Source organism: Nanorana parkeri, unplaced genomic scaffold (assembly GCF_000935625.1).
Source record: "Nanorana parkeri isolate BGI_ZX_2015 unplaced genomic scaffold, ASM93562v1 scaffold1946, whole genome shotgun sequence".
In the NCBI taxonomy this organism is placed as follows: domain Eukaryota; kingdom Metazoa; phylum Chordata; class Amphibia; order Anura; family Dicroglossidae; genus Nanorana; species Nanorana parkeri.
In genome coordinates this window covers 129,443-137,693 of record NW_017308214.1, presented here as the reverse complement: position 1 = coordinate 137,693, position 8,251 = coordinate 129,443, and positions in this window count along the sequence as shown.

The window sequence follows — 8,251 nt, the reverse complement described above, 5'->3', positions numbered from 1 at the left end:
GGGAAAGAACATTGTGAGGACCCCCTCCAGGCTGGTCCAAGCTTTGATCCACCAAGTACCTGACCTGCCCAGGGAGAGAACATTGTGGGAACCCCCTTTTAGGCTGGTCCAAGCTTTTATCCTCCAAGTACCTGACCTGTTCAGGGGAAGAACATTGTGAGGACCCCCTCCAGGCTGGTCCAAGCTTTGATCCTCCAAGTACCTGACCTGTCCAGTGAAAAAACATTCTGGGGACCCCGTCTAGGCTGGTCCAAGCTTTTATCCTCCAAGTACCTGACCTGCTCAGGGGAAGAACCCCTCCAGGCTGGTCCAAGCTTTGATCCACCAAGTACCTGACCTGCCCAGGGAAAGAACATTGTGAGGACCCCTCCAGGCTGGTCCAATCTTTGATCCACCAAGTACCTGACCTGCCCAGGGAAAGAACATTGTGAGGACCCCTCCAGGCTGGTCCAATCTTTGATCCACCAAGTACCTGACCTGCCCAGGGGAAGAACATTGTGAGGACCCCCTCTAGGCTGGTCCAAGCTTTTATCCTCCAAGTACCTGACCTGCTCAGGGGAAGAACCCCTCCAGGCTGGTCTAATCTTTTATCCCCCAAGTAACAGACCTGCCCATGGAAGGAACATTGTTGGGACCCCTCCAGGCTGGTCCAAGCTTTGATCCCCCAAGTACCTGACCTGTCCATGGAAGGAACATTGCTAAGTTTAGGGTTAGGGTTAGTGCTAGGGTCCACCTCTGTTCCTCACACACACGTAATAGGGAACTCAGGAGCCAGTCTGTCCAATCCAGGAGCCAGCCGGATTATTTTAGGAGCACCACTACAAGGGTTCATTTTTCACATGAGTTCTTTAAATGACACAAATCCATTGCAATGGAATTTCAGCACGGATGGGAAATTCCGAGTTGTGCTCACACATGGCAGACCTGGTCAGTCTGTGCTCCTTGCACCATCAGTGACGACGATCCTACATCCTGATGTACGAAGTCTGACGTTGTCATCGCTCTGACGATCCTCATGTTACAATATAAATACCATTCCAGGTGGATGAATCTCCTTCCTGCACTTCCCTGTGCGGCCGCCGGGGGGCGCCGAGAAGATGCCGATGGATGGAGGAGACGAGGAGCTCCGCATGAAAAAGAAGACAAGGATCAGGAGGACGGGGACAGGTGAAGCCGGAGGAGGACACAGCAAGCTCATGGACTGATGGGGGAAAGCCTGCAACAGGTAGGAGAGCTGCCTCTGATTGGGGCCCCTGCACGTGGCTCTGGGGGGTGGATGGGGCCCCTGCACGTGGCTTTGGGGGATTATTGGGGGGTCTGTGGGATGCTAGTGATGATCAATTCATCTGCAGATCACGTGGTGTGCAATGGGGGACCCCGAAACCCCCAAAGGGACCTGGAACTATTGAAAGTATATCAGAGACAAAACTTTTTTGGGGGTTCCCTGTCATGTTTTATTTGCTGTTTGGGAGATTAATTCTCATTGTCCTTTGGTTGTCACCGTAACAGGAAGTGATTGAAAATCCAGATTTGTCCCCCTCTTCCAGTGACAACAAAGAACAGGAAGAGAGGGGACACATTCCAAAGGGGACACCTACTCTTGTGACAACTAAGAGGGGATTTCTCCTTACTTTGGAGAGATTTCCTTTCACTTCCTGTTGTGTCTCTGGCGCTGGAAGTGAAGGGAAGTCTCCCTCATGATCGTTCAACAGCTGATGAGAAGAATCCGTCCAATGGGAAATCGCTGGAACTGATTGTTTAGATTGAAGTGCTCGGTCCCGGGAGGAATAAAACTTCTCAACCTTCCTGGATGATGTCTGGTTTGCTCTGCGCTTCATAGTAAATAGCTTGCATCTCAGTGCTGCTGATCTCCCGCAGCCTCTTTCCACCCACTTCCTGTCTACATGAGTCCAGTGATGGTTGCATGACATTTCTCAGGGCGGGTTTCCTGACGGTGACAACAGTTGACCGTGTATGTGTAATGTGTGATCAAATGACCACTTGTAGTCACTATCGGAAGCCCGTGTCACTGGGTGACAACACAGGAGATGAGTTGGAAGACAGGAACAGAACATTGTCACTCTATAAAAGGAAGTGCCTGAACAACGACAGAGCATTGTCACCCTATAACAGGAAGTGTCTGAACAAGGACAGAGTATTGTCACCCTATAACAGGAAGTGCCTGAACAAGGACAGCGCATTGTCACCCTATAACAGGAAGTGTCTGAACAGGGACAGAGCATTGTCACCCTATAACAGGAAGTGTCTGAACAGGGACAGAGCATTGTCACTCTATAACAGGAAGTGTCTGAACAAGGACAAAGCGTTGTCACCCTATAACAGGAAGCGTCTGAACAAGGACAGAGCATTGTCACCTGCCTCAGTACTTATCTCAAGAGCCCTCAGTCCTGATGCAGGCAGTGGGTGGGCTCTTGGGAGGAGTTATGCAAATAGCAGAGTGCCTTGACAAGATAATGTCAGTCTGGAGGAGTGGGTGACACCACTCTAGGTGACACCCACATGTGAGGCTGATCCTCCATGATTGAAACAACTTATAGCCAATGGATGAAAGGGGCGGGGCCAGGGACACTCGTGCTGGGGAAGAAAGGGCTAGATGATGCTGGAAGTCCTCCAGCCAGGAAATGAGGCGGGCTCTATCTGATTGGCTGCAGCTTGTAATGCACATTGTGGAGAAGGTCGAAGTGTGCAGTGACATCAGACAGAAGGCCGGAAGGAGGGACGGGGGTCAGATAGAAGTCTGAAGAAATCTATAAGCACATTCCCCCTCCCCCCCTTCTGTAGAATGACAGGTGAGCCTGGTGCAGCGCGTTGGCTCTGGGTACACGCCCGCACCTGCTCTGCCTTGGGCTAATGCCGGAATTCCTCTGAGATGGTGTTGGAATCTTCTACAGACACAGCCCTGTATTATATTAGTGATCATGGGTCAGGGATTTGGGATTCGAAGTGCTTCCCAAGAGCCCGCCCACTGCTTGCATCTGTACTGAGGGCTCTTGAGAGAAGAACTGAGGCAGGGTGACAATGTTCTGTCCTTGTTCAGACACTTCCTATTATAGGATGACAATGTTCTGTCCTTGTTCAGACACTTCCTATTATAGGATGACAATGTTCTGTCCTTGTTCAGACACTTCCTGTTATAGGGTGACAATGCTCTGTCCTTGTTCAGACACTTCCTGCTATAGGGTGACGACGCCCTGTCCCTGCTACCCGATTGTGCTCCTGCGTTGCCACCCTGTCACTGTCTTCTAATGGAGACTCCAAGTGGCGGTGTCGATGCCCAATGGACAAGCATGATCCACCGTTGTCACCATCACAAACTTGCTCTTCCAGATATCTCCTTCGGCCCTAATGGGCATCAGGAACGTATGCCGTCATCTAGATCCACATGGGTACCTCAGTCACCTGCGTCTTCTAGAACATGGCAGGAGGTATTGTGAAAACCTTGTTGGGTCACCATGACCCAGTCACTATGGTACCATGGACCAGGACAAGTGTCGGTTGTTTGTGTCACATGGGTGAAGGTGGGACTTGTTTGGGGGGGGGGGTTGTCCCCTCTCCCCCATGTTCAGGTCTTTGCACCCCTCCTACACTGATCTTCATACACCGGGTTCCATCGCCTGTGTTTGGGTGTTGGGTCTTCTGGGTGTCCATGTTTCTGTCTCGGTGTGTTGCTGGACCTGGGAGATGACCTTCAGCCATGACCTGGGAGATGACCTTCAGCCATGACCTGGGAGATGACCTTCAACCATGACCTGGGAGATGACCTTCAACCATGACCTGGGAGATGACCTTCAACCATGACCTGGGAGATGACCTTCAACCAGCTCTACCATGACCTGGCTCCATGAGAACCTTCCCACATGACATGTCCTTACTGGAACCATCTACTGCTCCCAGTCCGATGTCCTCTCCCAGACTTGGCTTTTCCTGGTGGACTCCATCACCCCAAGAACATCTCATCGGCTCCGATTAGGAAAATTATGTCATCTTTAGACCTGTGACCTCACCAGTTGATTGGACACAGATGGATTCCAGACTTCAGAACCTGGGACCAATCTCCGGACAGCTTGGGCTGCAGACTTCATAGACATCCAAGGTCAGGAGGGGGGGGCAATCTTGGTTCACCTCCTTGTGTCATGACCCCTTCTGTTCACATCTTCATGGATGGACGTTCCTGGGTCACCATGTTGATGAGGGGGGAGGGGAGGAACCAGGGAAGGCAAAGTATATGCAGAATGAATGTCGCCTCAAATTTACTTTCTGGATTCAGTTTACAATAAGCACCCAAATTCTGGACATTTCCTTGAAGCCTTCAGATTCCGTCACTCAGTCTCAGTGCCGGAGGCGATAAGGTGTGACTGGCAGGGCGAGAGACACGAGAGGAGAAATGTCAAATATTTTCTTCTCCATTTCCTCATATGATCCATCTGTGATAAGAAGAAGAAAAACATGGCCACCAATGGACTGTATACATTGTATACTGGAAGGTATGGGGGGGAGGGGAGGTGCAGAAACATTTAAGGACTTTTTACCTGCTTGTTGTCTCATTTGCAGCAATGTGAAACCAATTTGTTGCTAATGTGAAAGTTGTCAACAAGCAGTTAAATCTTCCAGTAGCAGAGATTCTCTGTGTGTAGCTCCGGGGCGAAGACAGACAACACGCGCCTTGGCTGTCATCCCCGTCCGTATCCTCACCTGTTACCTTCATCTGTGAGATCCGCTATTGTCAGTGCGACGTCCTTATCCTCCGTGTTCCCGATCACGCGTCGCTCTCACATTTTTGTGTCCTCATTGTTCTCTATTAAGAAATAAGAGGACTCGGGAGGGGAAATGGTGACTGGTATTGTAATATCTTCTCCCTGAAAACTTACTTAAAGTGGAATTTCCCATTGATGGGGGCGGGGCATTCATTATAATGTGTGACCCCCCCCCCTCCCACCCATCAGAGAGATAACAGTACAGGGGAGGAGTATACAATGTATCCAGGAATGATCACTTCACAATCACATCAAATCTTCATCATTTCAGTAACACAATTTCCTGGACAATGATTGGTTGATATGTAACGATTGGTATCTAATAATGGTATAAAAACAAGACCATCAACAATGAGACCAAAGTGAGACTCCATTAAAGGTGAACTGCAGGAATACATTGGGACCATACTGGGCTGAACTCTGGGAAACACAGAGACCATACTGGGCTGAACTCCGGGTATACAATGGGACCATACTGGGCTGAACTCCGGGTATACAATGGGACCACACTGGGCGGAACTCCGGGAAAACAATGGGACCATACTGGGCTGAACTCCGGGTATACAATGGGACCATACTGGGCTGAACTCCGGGTATACAATGGGACCATACTGGGCTGAACTCCGGGAATACAATGGGACCATACTGGGCTGAACTCCGGGAACACAATGGGACCATACTGGGCTGAACTCCGGGAACACAATGGGACCATACTGGGCTGAACTCCGGGTATACAATGGGACCATACTGGGCTGAACTCCGGGTATACAATGGGACCATACTGGGCTGAACTACGGGAACACAATGGGACCATACTGGGCTGAACTCCGGGTATACAATGGGACCATACTGGGCTGAACTCCGGGAATACAATGGGACCATACTGGGCTGAACTCCGGGTATACAATGGGACCATACTGGGCTGAACTCCGGGTATACAATGGGACCATACTGGGCTGAACTCCAGGTATACAATGGGACCACACTGGGCTGAACTCCGGGTATACAATGGGACCATACTGGGCTGAACTCCGGGTATACAATGGGACCACACTGGGCTGAACTCCGGGAAAACAATGGGACCATACTGGGCTTAACTCCGGGAACACAATGGGACCATACTGGGCTGAACTCCGGGAAAACAATGGGACCATACTGGGCTGAACTCCGGGAACACAATGGGACCATACTGGGCTGAACTCCGGGAATACAATGGGACCATATTGGGTTGAACTCTGGGAAACACAGAGACCATACTGGGCTGAACTCTAGGAAACACATAGAAACCATACTGGGCTGAAGTCCGGGAAACACATAGAAACCATACTGGGCTGAACTACAGGAATACATTGGGACCATACTGGGTTGAACTCTGGGAACACAATGGGACCATACTGGGCTGAACTCCGGGAAAACAATGGGACCATACTGGGCTGAACTCCGGGAACACAATGGGACCATACTGGGCTTAACTCCGGGAACACAATGGGACCATACTGGGCTGAACTCCGGGAACACAATGGGACCATACAGGGCTGAACTCCGGGAAACACATAGAAACCATACTGGGCTGAACTCCGGGTATACAATGGGACCATACTGGGCTGAACTCCGGGAAACACATAGAAACCATACTGGGCTGAACTCCGGGTATACAATGGGACCATACTGGGCTGAACTCCGGGTATACAATGGGACCATACTGGGCTGAACTCCGGGTATACAATGGGACCATACTGGGATGAACTCCGGGAATACAATGTGACCACACTGGGCTGAACTCCGGGAATACAATGTGACCATACTGAGCTGAACTCCGGGAATACAATGTGACCATACTGGGCTGAACTCCGGGAAACACATAGAGACCATACTGGGCTGAACTCCGGGTATACAATGTGAACACACTGGGCTGAACTCCGGGTAAACAATGGGACCATACTGGGCTGAACTCCGGGTATACAATGTGACTATACTGGGCTGAACTCCGGGAATACAATGTGTAGCAGAAGAAAGGGAAGTTCCTCTAATAATGATCCTAGTGGGGGGAATGCTCACCATTCCCCCCTTTCAAAGAACATGTATTTTCGTCACAGAGGCGATCTGTGAATGGAGGAGGGGGAGATTCAGTTGTATACCCACCTTCCCCCCTCCTCCATTCACAAAAAAAGTTATATTTTTTTTACACAGAATGAAAGGCGTTCTGTGAATAGACAAGCGGAGAAGAGGGGAGAGGAGTGGCAGACGTAGTGCTAAACCTCCCCTCCTCCATTCACAGAACTCCTTGTATTTTGTAAAAAAAAAAAATGTTATTGAATGGAGGAGGGACAGGTATGCAACTGAATCACCCCTCCTCCATTCACTATATGCCTTAGATTCTGTGAAAATATATAAAGTTTTTTTTTTTTCTGAATGGAGGAGGTTATACTGGATCCCTTCACTGGTGTAGCCGTATCTCTCATCCCCGCAGAGCCAAAAATATTTCCGTTTGATGTTGTTTTGTTTTTAATTGTGTTAGTATTATCTAGAGCTGCAACAACTAATCGAAGTTAATAATCGGCTAACTAATCGATTATGAAAATAATCGTTAGCTACAGCCCTAGTATTTTCATTATTAGAGGAATTTACTTTTCTTCTACAATATTTGCCCCGAAGTTCCCCCTCAGTGTCTATTCACACGTGTCTGTCTCCGTGCAGCATGAAGATACACTGTGGGTGAAAACTCTAATCACCTCCCTCTGCCACTTCACATGTATGAGATGCAGTTTAGTGTGAACTAGTTCACGCCTACACAGGTGCATTAGCATGACATGTTTCAGGCCATGCTTGTACACGCAGGTACACCCTTGCCCTTTTCTTCCCCCAGGGCATGCCCTCTGTTCCAGACATCAGTCCCAGTCCTGTAGAACATTCTGTAGATCTAAGAACTCGTAGATTGGGTTCCCAGAACCTGTGGCGAGGTCAGTATCGGGTCTTCCATCCGTTGTCATTGTCACACACAGGAGAGGGTCTTCCTTGCGCTATTTTCTCACATGTCTGGTGTCCCTCCCAGTCTGGTTTTACTTGTTCTGTGATATTTTCAGTGAAGACTCGTCCTCCTTCTTTTTTGGAGAGGTGTCAGGGGGAAAGGTGCTGTGGTTGAGTTTCATTGCCGCCCGGGACTGTCACATTGACTTTACACCTCTGTAACCTTTTCCTTTTCTTTATACATTTGTATCAATCTTCTTCTTCTTACCTCCCGGAATTCACAGCACCGCTGTCAGCCGGACCATGCCGAGGGCCGCCGTCTGCTCGCCCTGCGCTCTCTGCCTCCGGGGCTTATACAGCTGTTCCTGCAAAAAGGCAAAGCGAGACATCGGAACGGTAAGCCGGACATCTGCGGTCACTGGGAGAGTGCGGGGTCACTGGGAGAGTGCGGGGTTTGCTTTGATGTTTTACGGGAAATATGACAAATCCTTATCATGGAATAAGCGTGA